A 12,107-nucleotide genomic window follows, 5' to 3' on the forward strand; every position below is an offset into this window, starting at 1 on the left:
ACACACCACAAACGAATATATGTATGCCTGCATTAATATTCATTAACACTAAATAAAAAATCAAACTCATTTGAAGAAGATTGGTGGGAAGAGGATGTCATCATTGGAAGGGAAACCAACAGTTGTGGACATTATATACAAAGAGATTCCCAATGGCATCTCAACTGACCTGAACATTGGTTCTGCTGTAGGAAACAAGTCACAGTTGGTGAAAATGGGGACTTACTTTCATGAATCGGATTTCATTTACTTGAATGTTCCTTCAGAGAGCGTCAGTGGTTGTTGTGCACCTTGGTAGAAGGAGCCTGAGGTTACCCCAGAAGGGGAGGTCTCTTTGCCTTCCATTGGAGACTTGAAAACAGAATACAAACTGTCCTGCTATGAACTTTTAGAAAAAGACATAAATGTAATGGATGGAATGCTTGACTTCATCTCAGCCTCTGGTAATTGCTCGGGCCGCACCTCAGTGTATCGTTATTTTGCACACTATGCCACCTCAGTTTGGACTCAGCCAAATGCAAATCTGTCTTGACTTTGCTCCAGTGGGAACAGTCAAGCTCGAACTGCATGGCCAGGTTCTTCTCGAACTGAAACACAAGCAACCCAGGGCCGGGTTCGCCCTTATTGGGGCTCATCCACCAGTTATTGTTTTTTTTAACACAAATTTTATTGCATTTCCAATAAACATATTTTGCAGTGCTCATTCATCCGAATTGCATGCCACATTTATGTTATTCAAGTATGATCTATCAATTGCAATGGATATCAGCCACTTGGTGAGTGACGTAAAGTGCCTATTCAAGACAAAAAATAACATTAATAGAAGTAGTAAAACGATTCCTCAACCTCTCTTCCCACCCGCCAAGTAACACTGGATGGTCATGAAATATGTAAGTTTATATTGGATGGGGGTATTTGTGCTTCCCGGTGTATGTACTTAAGTATTTATTTAAGTATCTGCCTTACCATGTCATGATCTTTCACTGAGGGGTGTTTAAATTAGAGAAAGAAAGAGTAACATGGAAGCGAGGTAGGGGCATTATTGCTTTATGTGTATGTGAGCGGGTGAGATGAATGACTCAAGACTCTACGTCTAGTCAGAGAAGGTTTTATTTTGATAAAGTCCCGTTTAGTGGGCGCAGCCAGATTGTTTCCAACGAGTATGGGGAATTGAGTCTATAGGTAAACGAATCTCTGCTTTCCGTCGAGGTAGAGTGGCGCCGGGGTCTTTCCCTTGTGATGTTCCGTCCTTCGGGCAGGTGTGGCGGCGTAGAGGACTCCGATGTGCCGGCGACCCAAAAGAAAGACAGAAGCAAAGGTGGCGGTCAGAAAACAAGTTCTCGTTATTCTCACACGGGGACGGGGAAGTGAGGACAACACTCTGGGGCTCAGGTGCGCTTTAGGCTACGGCCGCTGTGCAATGGGACCGGTGCGAGTGAGGAAGGGAATAGTGCAGAAACAAACGAGTCGGCGAGTGGCGTTAGCTTAACTTTCCGCCTTCTCCCGCCTCCCGACCCAGCCCGTGAAACGGTCACGTACCTGGGATAGCCACGCTCCTCCGTGGGCGCGGCTCGGCGATACGTGGTTGCGGAGTCCTCCTGTCTCCGGCTTCTCTCCTCTTGACCTCCGTCCTCGGTCTTCAAGGCGTCCTCGTTCTCCTCTTTCTCGATCTCCTTCTCCAAACTCCTTCTCACGTCTTTCCTTCTCCAGGTCTCCCGCTCCGGTGTTCATACACACCCCCAACTGTTCTTGGTCGTATTTTATTGGCTGCGGGCCCAGGGTGTCATCATAGTGGGTGGGGTAGTCCGAGAGCTCATCCCAGTTAAAGGGGAAGGCGTCTGCTGTAGTCGGATCCTCAGTTCCTGAAGCTGTCCATGCGTCTTCCTGTGGTTTACAAAACATAGGGCCCGTGAAATCCCGAGCCTCCCACCACTCAGCCCCGTGCCGACAATCCTCCCCGCTCTCCTTGTTACACTCCTCCACCACCGGTTTCTCCCGATTGGGGAGAGGAAAGGTCCTGGACAGGTAGTCCGCACTAGCATTGTCTTTTCCTTTCCTATGTTTGAGAGTGAAGGAGAACGGCTGGAGGGACAGAAACCAACGGAGAACCCTAGGATTGTTGGAGAGGTTCCGGCTCATCCACTGGAAGGGTGCATGGTCAGTATAGAGGAGGAAGTGACGCCCTTCAAGATAGTAGCGTAATTTATCCGTGGCCCACTTTATCGCTAGACATTCACGCTCTATCGTCGGGTACTTCATCTCCCTAGGGAACAGTTTCCTACTGATGTAGACAACGGGGTGTTCAACCCCGTCACCCGTCTCTTGGGACAAGACGGCCCCCAACCCATGGTTCGAGGCATCCGTGTGTAAGATAAAGGGACGTGAGAAGTCCGGAGAGGACAGTACCGGACTTGAAGTGATGATGTGTTTGAGAGTATGAAAGGCGTGTAACATCTGTTCGGTGGGAAGGTGGAATACGGAGGGTCTGACCTTGTTGAGGAGAGTGTTGGTTAAGGGGGTTGCCACTTCAGAGAAGTTAGGGATAAAGCGCCTGTAATACCCTATCAACCCTAAAAATGCTCTCATCTCACGCTTCGATGAAGGGAAAGGGGTAGCAGTGATGGCTTTTATCTTTTCAGACTGGGGGGCTATTAGGCCATGACCCAGGACATAACCTAAATAGTTCACCTTATGGAATGCCATCCTGGACTTTTTAGAATTGACATGTAATCCGGCGGCTCTTAGAGCCTGGAAGATCGTGTGCAGGTGTTGGAGGTGGGTCTTCCAGTCAGGACTGAAAATCACGATATCATCAAGGTAAGCTGATGAAAACGCTTGATGGGGCTGTAGAATCGTGTTCATAAGGCGCTGAAAGGTGGCCGGTGCGCCGTGCAGTCCAAAGGGCAACACCGTGAATTCGTAGAGTCCTTCCGGAGTAGAAAAAGCAGTCTTTTTCCGATCTTCCTCTCGTAAGGGTACCTGCCAGTACCCTTTAGTCAGGTCCAACGTGGTGATGTAACGGGCCTCCCCCAATTTCTCTATAAGTTCGTCGATACGGGGTATGGGATAAGCATCAAAGGACGAGATCTCATTCAGTGCCCTGAAGTCCATAAAAAAACGAATACTCCCGTCTGGCTTTGGCACCATTACGATAGGTGAGGACCACTCACTTCTGGAGGGTCTGATGACTCCCAATTGCATCATGTCTCGGACTTCCTGCTGGACAGCTTTTCTCCTTGCCTCTGGTATCCTGTAAGGGCGTTGCTTGACCACTTTTCCTGGAGTTGTCTCAATGTGATGTTCGGTGAGATGTGTTTTCCCCGGGAGATCTGAGAAGATGCTAGAGTGGACTTGCAGGACCTCCAACAGTTCGTCCCGCTCCGTTTGACTGAGCTCGGTGTTGATTGGTAGTTGATGTAGCGTTGTCCCTCCTTTCCCTTGTGTAGGCAGTGAGAGTGAGGCCGTTTTCGGGGGGGGGCCGATCCATTTTTTAAGCATGTTTATATGGTAAACTTGGGTCCTGCTGGGGGACAGTTGTACCTTGTACGTGGTTTTTCCGATGGTGGCGATGACTCTATATGGTCCCTTCCATTCGCTCCGGAACTTGTGTGTGGATGTTGGAAGAAGCACCAAGGCCCAGTCATTCACCTTTAGGGTTCTCCACTTCTTGCCTCGGTTGTAGTAGTGGGCCTGTTTCTCTTGACTTCTCGCTAGATTCGTGTAAGCGAGATCGCGAAGCTTCCCTATCTTTGTTTTCAACGCCTGAGTGTACTCCATCATTTCCCGGGCTTCCAGGGATTCCTCCTTCTCCCACACCTCCTTAGTCATCTCCAACAGGCTGCGGGGTTGGCGCCCGTATAACATTTCAAAGGCCGAACATCCGAGACTGCTCTGCACCTGACTACGGATGACGTACAAGGCCAAGGGTAAGAGTCGGTCCCACTTTGATCCTTCCACCTCCAGCATTTTCTTAAGGGTGCTTTTTAGTGTACCATTGTATCGCTCTACTAGACCGTCCGTCTGTGGGTGGTACACAGAGGTTTTGATGTGACTGAGGTCTAGGAGTCTGCAGACTTCTCTCATCAGGCGAGAGACAAAGGGTGTCCCCTGGTCTGTAAGGACTTCCTTGGGGAAGCCTACCCTAGAGAATAGCTCCAGGAAACAGTCGGCTATGTTCCGGGTGGTGGGAGTCCTTAGGGGAAAAGCTTCGGGAAAACGGGTTGCATAGTCCACTATGACAAGTACATATAAGTGACCCTTTTTTGTGCGGGGTAAAGGCCCTATCAGGTCCATCCCGACCCTCTCGAATGGAGTTCCTATCACTGGTAGCGGTTGTAAGGGGACTCCAGGAGGACGATGAGTATTCCTCTTCTGACACACTATGCAGGCTTGGCAATGGGTTTTGATATCCTGGTAGATCCCTGGCCAATAGAAGTACCTGAGTACAGTTTGGGTTGTTTTCTCCGACCCAGTATGGCCAGCCAGGATATGCGAGTGTGAAAAAAACATTATTTGCTCCCTAAAGGCCTTGGGTACCAGCAGCTGTTGGGGATCCTTAGGGGATGCCTGTCTAAATAACAACCCGTCGGTGATGAGAAACCTGGGGTACCTTGGTGATTCTGAATCGGTGGTACTGTGAGCTTGTTCCCAGGCGTTATACAGGGAGGTGTCATTGGCTTGAGCGAACTTGAAGCTCCGGTCCGTCAGCCACGGTTCGGGGGTGATCAGGGCCGTAGATGTGTCTAAGGAACCACCCTCTTGGTGGGTACCCTGTTTTGGTTTGTTCAGCACTCGTTGGAATAGGTCCAAGAAGTCCGGATTATCGGTTCCGATAATGAGGTCTTCCGGGAGTTCATCCAGTACTCCGACCCTTATGTGGTTTTGGACCCCTCCCGAGTGTTCTAAGGGGATGACAGCTACTGGGTATGGTTTCACGTCTCCATGTACACATCTAATGTGTACCGAAGCCTCAGGAACTATTTGGTCGTGCGCAACCCACAACCCCTGGATCACCGACTGCTTACAACCCGAGTCTAAGAGGGCTCTAATGACGTGACCGTTTACCTGCACACTCACATGGAAGGCCGTCCCCATCTCCGCAGTATATAAAATAGATTTGGGTATGTAAACCACTTCCATGGGTTCCTCCGTTGGTCTTTTCTTTGGACAGACACGGGCAATGTGGCCCCACTCCCCACAGTCAAAGCATTGAGGCCCCTTCAGTCCGGGGACCTCGAACCTCGTGGGTCTGGGTCTTATCGGTTCCGGTAGTTTGAGCCTTTTCTCAGGTCTGGGCGGTATCATGCGTGGCTTCTCTCCCTCCCCGCTGTACCCCTTTGGTTGGGCTCTAGAAAAAGTCGTGGCCATCTCAACGGCTTGATGGACCGTTAGGTGGCTATGCTGTCTCAACCACCGTTGCGTGTTGTAGGGTAATGCCTCTAGATATTGCTCCAGGTAAATTTTCTCCATGATTTCTTCTTTGGAGCTGGTACCGGGAGTTAGCCATTTGTCGGCCGCCATTTTAAGCCTAAAGAATAGCGTTTTGGGATTTTCCCCAGGTCCACCTTTTTCTCTCCTGAACCTCACTCGATACGCTTCTGCATCGAGGCCCAGGTGATCCAGGATGATGCCTTTAATCGTTCCATACGGTGTTTCGCCGTTAGCGTTGGCCACCTGGTATGCGGCTTGAGCCTCTCCCACCAGTAGAGGAGCCAAGAAAAATGGCCATTTTTCCAGGGGCCAGCTACAGGCCCGTGCTACCCTCTCGAAATTTGTGAGGAAAGCATCTGGGTCCTCTCCCGGCACATACTTTTGGAGGGACAGACCTGCGGGTGTTGACTGGCTCGGCCCCCTTGTCTCACGAATGGGGGTGGCCTGAGGTTCTGTTACCACCTTCTGGAGTCCCTCCAACTGGGCCGTTATCGTGGTTTTGAAAACGTCACGATCCGCACTGGCGGAAGCCATTTGGCGCTCGACCGCCCATTCCAGCTTCTCCTGTCCTTTGATTATATGTTGAATTAGAACATCCATCTTTAAAGTGCAGATGGACGGATCTGTGCCCGCATTCTCCACCACTGTGAGCGGGTGAGATGAATGACTCAAGACTCTACGTCTAGTCAGAGAAGGTTTTATTTTGATAAAGTCCCGTTTAGTGGGCGCAGCCAGATTGTTTCCAACGAGTATGGGGAATTGAGTCTATAGGTAAACGAATCTCTGCTTTCCGTCAAGGTAGAGTGGCGCCGGGGTCTTTCCCTTGTGATGTTCCGTCCTTCGGGCAGGTGTGGCGGCGTAGAGGACTCCGATGTGCCGGCGACCCAAAAGAAAGACAGAAGCAAAGGTGGCGGTCAGAAAACAAGTTCTCGTTATTCTCACACGGGGACGGGGAAGTGAGGACAACACTCTGGTGCTCAGGTGCGCTTTAGGCTACGGCCGCTGTGCAATGGGACCGGTGCGAGTGAGGAAGGGAATAGTGCAGAAACAAACGAGTCGGCGAGTGGCGTTAGCTTAACTTTCCGCCTTCTCCCGCCTCCCGACCCAGCCCGTGAAACGGTCACGTACCTGGGATAGCCACGCTCCTCCGTGGGCGCGGCTCGGCGATACGTGGTTGCGGAGTCCTCCTGTCTCCGGCTTCTCTCCTCTTGACCTCCGTCCTCGGTCTTCAAGGCGTCCTCGTTCTCCTCTTTCTCGATCTCCTTCTCCAAACTCCTTCTCACGTCTTTCCTTCTCCAGGGCTCCCGCTCCGGTGTTCATACACACCCCCAACTGTTCTTGGTCGTATTTTATTGGCTGCGGGCCCAGGGTGTCATCATAGTGGGTGGGGTAGTCCGAGAGCTCATCCCAGTTAAAGGGGAAGGCGTCTGCTGTAGTCGGATCCTCAGTTCCTGAAGCTGTCCATGCGTCTTCCTGTGATTTACAAAACATAGGGCCCGTGAAATCCCGAGCCTCCCACCACTCAGCCCCGTGCCGACAATCCTCCCCGCTCTCCTTGTTACAGTGTATTAAGTACCAGACGTCTGCGCACTGAACCTTTCCATTAGCATGTCCCAATCTAAGAAGATGGGTCTCTTGCAGAACTCCGTATATTCTTCCCGCCTTAATGCTTCACTTTCTGCCTGGCCCCATTGTAAAACCTCTTTCTGCCATGTATCTACACTGGGAGCCCGTAGGGATTTCCAGCATTTCATGAGCAGTCTCTTGGCCAATAGCAGGGAGAGGCCCACAAAGCGCAGATTCACTTTAGAACTTTTCGGCAGAGTTGATAACCCCAATATGCAGTGCTCAAGTGTGTTCCACTGGTGGAGTTCAGTCAAGTCTGTTAGTACTGCTGAGAACCCACCCCACTAAAATCAGAGAAGGGCAAGTCCAGATCATGTTTCTCAATTCAGAGTCTGGTGCACGACAATGTGGGAACGTTGAGGGTGCTTCAGTGAACATTGTGCGAATTTTGTGTGGGGTTAAGTATGGCCTGTGTAATATAGAAAATGTTATGAATTTAAATCTGTTGTTACATAAGATTTTCGTTGGGTATTCTATTAACCAGGACCACTCTCTGTCTGTGAGATTTCTATTTAAGTCAGTTTCCCATTTACCTTTCAGGGAAGTGAGCGGTATCATGAGGTGTTCCCGTAGGCCCTGATAATGCCACCTTATTAAGTGTCTCCCGTGTCCCATTGTGTGTAGTGCGCGCAGCAATTCATAAGTGATGGATTCCGTATTATCTGATGCCCAGTGTTTGCGTACATAGCAGAGAATACTGACATGCGCTAGAAACAATGAATCCGGTAGTTCATGCGTTCTCACAAAGTCTGCGTGGCGCATGAGGGTACCATCTACAAACAGTGAACCAACAGTTGTCACCCCAGCCTGTTTCCATGGAGTCAGCCTATGTGCCGTTAATGTGCCTGAGTGATGGGAACGCCACAGAATGGGCATTCTGCGCATACGTAGCTCACGTGTTGGAGTATTTCAGCACCCTTTTCCATTAGGCTATAGCAGTGTGCAATAAGAGTTAGTTCACATGAAGTGCAGAGGCCTCAGGACATATCAATCTATGTAATCAACCTTGATGCAAGTGGACGGTTGTGTATCCAATTTCAAAAAAGTTATGCCCCACAAGCCAGTATGATAACCACTGTAATTGCCCGGCAGTACAATAGAGACCCTATACCACCCCTGAATACCTGCAATTTCAGTTTGGGTAGGCTGACTCTGCAGCGCCATATTACCCAGACTAGGTCATTCAACATGGTATTTAAATACCCATGCCGGTAGTATCAATCGTAGGTTCACAAAGTAATACAGCAATCACCATTTTCGCCAGTGCCAACTGACCTGCTATCGATAGGGGTAATGTGACTTAAAATGACACTTGGGATCTCAGCGTATTAATCGTTTGTACGAGATTATCTTCCAATAGGTCTTGTGTTTCGCAGTATACCTGAATCCCAAGGTAACGAAAGGTATGAGGCTATATTTGTAGTTGTATATCACCGAATTGAAGTGTAGGCTCAGTAATATGTATTAAAGAAGGAGCATACACTACTAGATTGCATCTGCAGCCCTGACAGGAGACCAAACTGAGAAAGCAAGTGGGCCAATTCTGCTGTGTCCTCTCTCAGATCTTTGAGGTACAGAAGCATGACGTCGGCATATAGACACTGAATGCACAACGGGATCTATTGGAATCCCGGTGTAATCTGCCATATGACAGATGCGCTGTGCGAGGGGCTCCACCCCCAGTACAAAAAGTAGCGGGGAAGGGGGGCAACCCTGTTGGGTACACGAGCTACTTAGTATGATTTGGGGATATGATGGCCATGTTTGGCTCGGCCTATATGTGATGAGTATAGCAGTTTCACCCACCGAATATAGGTTGGGGGGGATCTCATATCACGACAGGGCTGCAAACATATAATCCCATCCTAAAGTATCAAAGGCCTGTGAGACATCCATGGGGAGGCAGCCAGCATATGGTTAATGGTTGCCAACTGCATCCATTATTTCAAAGAGGCACCTTATATTCGGGTATGTATTGTGATGAGGCACAAAACAACATTGATCTGTATGGATCATTTGCAGAAGGAGCAGAAATAGTTGGCGGGGGAGAATTTTACAGAGAATTTTATATTCTGTGTTAATTATCGATAATGGCCAATACGATGCTAATTCAGTAGGTGGCTTACCGAGTTTTAAAAGGAATGTCACAAGCGCCTCCCTGGTAGAGGAGGGCAGTGTCACCACAGTGAGGGACGTATTATATAATGTTTCCAATTGTGGCACCATCTTTGTGGCATAAGTGGGATACATTTTTATCTGGAATCCATCAGAGCCTGGCACCTTTTGCGAGCCAATTCTCTGATGGCTATCCCAAATCACATTAGTCGTGATACGAGCTACTAGTTCCTCCTTCTCCGGTGCAGAAACCCCAGGCAAAGCTTCCCGGTGTAGAGAGTCAGAGAGCTTCCTGGGGTTGGGGGACAGAGGAGCTGTGTATAGGTCAATGTAGTACGTTGTGTAATGCTGTGTTGACCTCTAATTGTGTTGACATTGGTACCCGTGTGGGCGTGGTGATTGATAAGATGGCCGTGGGGCAAGGTTCCGTTCTAATTAGACGAGCTAGAATTGTGCCCACACTGTCGACTTCTCTGTGCTTTCTTTTAGTATAGGCTCTCTGGTCAATCAGTCGCAAATGTTCTAGAAGCTCAGCATGTGTGATTCTAGCTTCCTGCAACTCATCAGCTTTTTCACAATTAACGCTTGCTTCCACCTTCTTAGGGCCCAACTTATCTGCTAAACATATGAGTTCCCTAGTGACCTCGTGTCTAGCACCCACCACTGTGCCAATCGTGGCGCCGGGCAATGCTACTTTAAAAGGTTCCCATTCCACCAACAGTGAGGACGATGTGTCAGTGTTTTCAGAGAAATACCAACTAATGGATGTTGCCAATGAATCCCCAAACACAATGCCATCTAATAGTCGCAGCTGTAGGCATCAGGTTGGTACTGGAGCAGGAACCTGACCCCATGAGACCGTAATTTCTATAGTATTGTAATCTGATATTGTTTTGCAGAGATACATGGCATGCGTGATGGAAGGGTGGAGGTGCTGCAGACAGAGGAATCTGTCCAGGTGAGAGTGAAGGGCATGAGGGTATGAGTAAAAGGAGTATTCGCGTAAACCTACATTATGGTCACGCCATATGTCAGCCATCCACCCAATGATGCAACTCCTTAGCCTGGTAGACTGTGCCCGCTCCAGGGAGAGGTGGGTGTGAACGATCCAGATCTGTGTCTAATATGGCACTGAAGTCCCCACCCAGTAATCAGGGATAATGAGACCAGTCTACCAACGCGGTGGACATGTGTGCCAGGAAGTCACCTTGGTCCGTATTAGGCACATATAAGCAGCCTAGGACTAATACTTCCCCGTCCAGTGTGCCCCGGAGCAGGACATATCGATCTTGGGTGTCAACCTTGAATTCAAGCACTTCGAATAGGAGCAGTCTCCTAGTAAGGTGTTTTAGGTGAGCGTAGTGTGTATATGAAGAACTACTGGTCAACCGGACCCAGGGTCCCTGTATGTAAAGCATCCTGGTGTTGGTCTTCAGCTAACACAAGAGTAGAAATATCGTATAACATGCATTGCTTATTAATTGACAACAGTACAGAGAGAAGAGTTCTGCATGGTGTATGCCCAAGCTGGGTCCACCATCACCCCAGGTACAACAGGAGCACATCACAGAAACGCAACCCCAGCATTAAGAGTTACATGAATGGGCAAGTGTATGTTGAAGGTATTCCCAGCGCTCATCCAAAGAGGTCATTGGTCAGTTGAGGAGTGATTTTTGGAAACCGCGCCATGCTCCCTGTCAAGTCGGATCCATTATTCTGTGAGGAGCTGGAGCTGATGAGGTATCGGGCAGCTTTCAGCACCGACACCGAACGGATTGCCACTATCTGACCCCCCAGGGCTTGTTGTAGAGAGGGGGTTCTCCCGTTCTGTTATCTTGAGTAGTGAGTCCATGCCGCCACTGCCAAAGTGCATGCTGGGACCGTAAACGAGTTGTGCCTCTGGGGTTCTGCATTGCAGCGTCGACAAAATGCTGTTCCAACCTTTTCCAAGCGCTTTATTGGTTATCAAAAAAATGGGAACGTTGGCCCTAAATTATTTTAAGATTGGCTGGGAATAAAAGTGCATAGGTGAGGCCGGCAGCATGTAGGCATCTTTTAATTTCGTGAAAGGAGGCAGCAATTGTGTTGCCCGGGCATATGGAGATCCTAACGTCATTGATGAGAACAGGTGGGTTTTTTTGGGCCGCTTTTTGTAGCACATCCCAGTCCTGAAAATTGAGGATCTTGGCTACGAAAGTTCGAGCAGATACACAGGGAATGGGCTTCCTGGTGGGGACTCGGTGTGCCCTTTCGACGGTGAACATGGCAGATAGGCAACTATGGCTATCTCCCTCCGGAGCTGGTCCTTAATGTATTGATTTGCGCGGGGCCCTCTACTCCTTTGGGGACCCCACGATCTGTACATTGTTTCGCCAGGACCTCCCTTTCACATCTTCTGCTCATTCTTGGAGATGATCCACCATTTGGCGCAGTTGCATGATCTGTGCCTCATGGTCCTTGTTGGTAAGGAGTACAGCGGCCAGCGTGGTCTCATTCGTTTTTACCCTATCTGCCAACTTACAGTGGTCATCCTATAGTATGGCTGACGGTGGTGATTCGGCCCAGTTGCTGTGAAAGACAGGCCCGGGAGTCACGCATATTCTGAAAGATAAAATCCATTTTGTTGACTGGAAGTGTTGCCAGAACGGTGCTTATCACTGAGGGAATGAGTCAGTGAGCATTCAGAGGGCAAGGACCGGGAGTGAATGCGAGCTGGAGGGACCCCAATCTTGCTTTTTGTACATCCCATTCTTCCTGATGATAGCTGGTTGAGGCAGTGCAGTGAGTGAATCTATTTCGCTGTGCGCTGTAATATGGGCTGCACAGTGTACAGTTTATGTTCTTGGGCCCCAACTTGGAACCAACATATATTGGCAATGGGTGAAGGCAAAGGAAAGGGCAACTACACGGGGAGTTGGCTGAGCGTGCACTAGACA

At 49.4% G+C, this 12,107-nt stretch overlaps 1 protein-coding gene across 2 annotated transcripts in view; it reads left to right on the forward strand.

The window, feature by feature from the left end:
- Nucleotides 1-12,107, forward strand: part of GUF1 (GTP binding elongation factor GUF1) — a 328,054-nt gene that overhangs the window by 88,046 nt on the left and 227,901 nt on the right. The gene's annotated exons all lie outside the window — the stretch shown is intronic.

The sequence above is a fragment of the Triturus cristatus genome, chromosome 2_2 (assembly GCF_964204655.1).
Source record: "Triturus cristatus chromosome 2_2, aTriCri1.1, whole genome shotgun sequence".
Taxonomy (NCBI): Eukaryota; Metazoa; Chordata; class Amphibia; order Caudata; family Salamandridae; genus Triturus; species Triturus cristatus.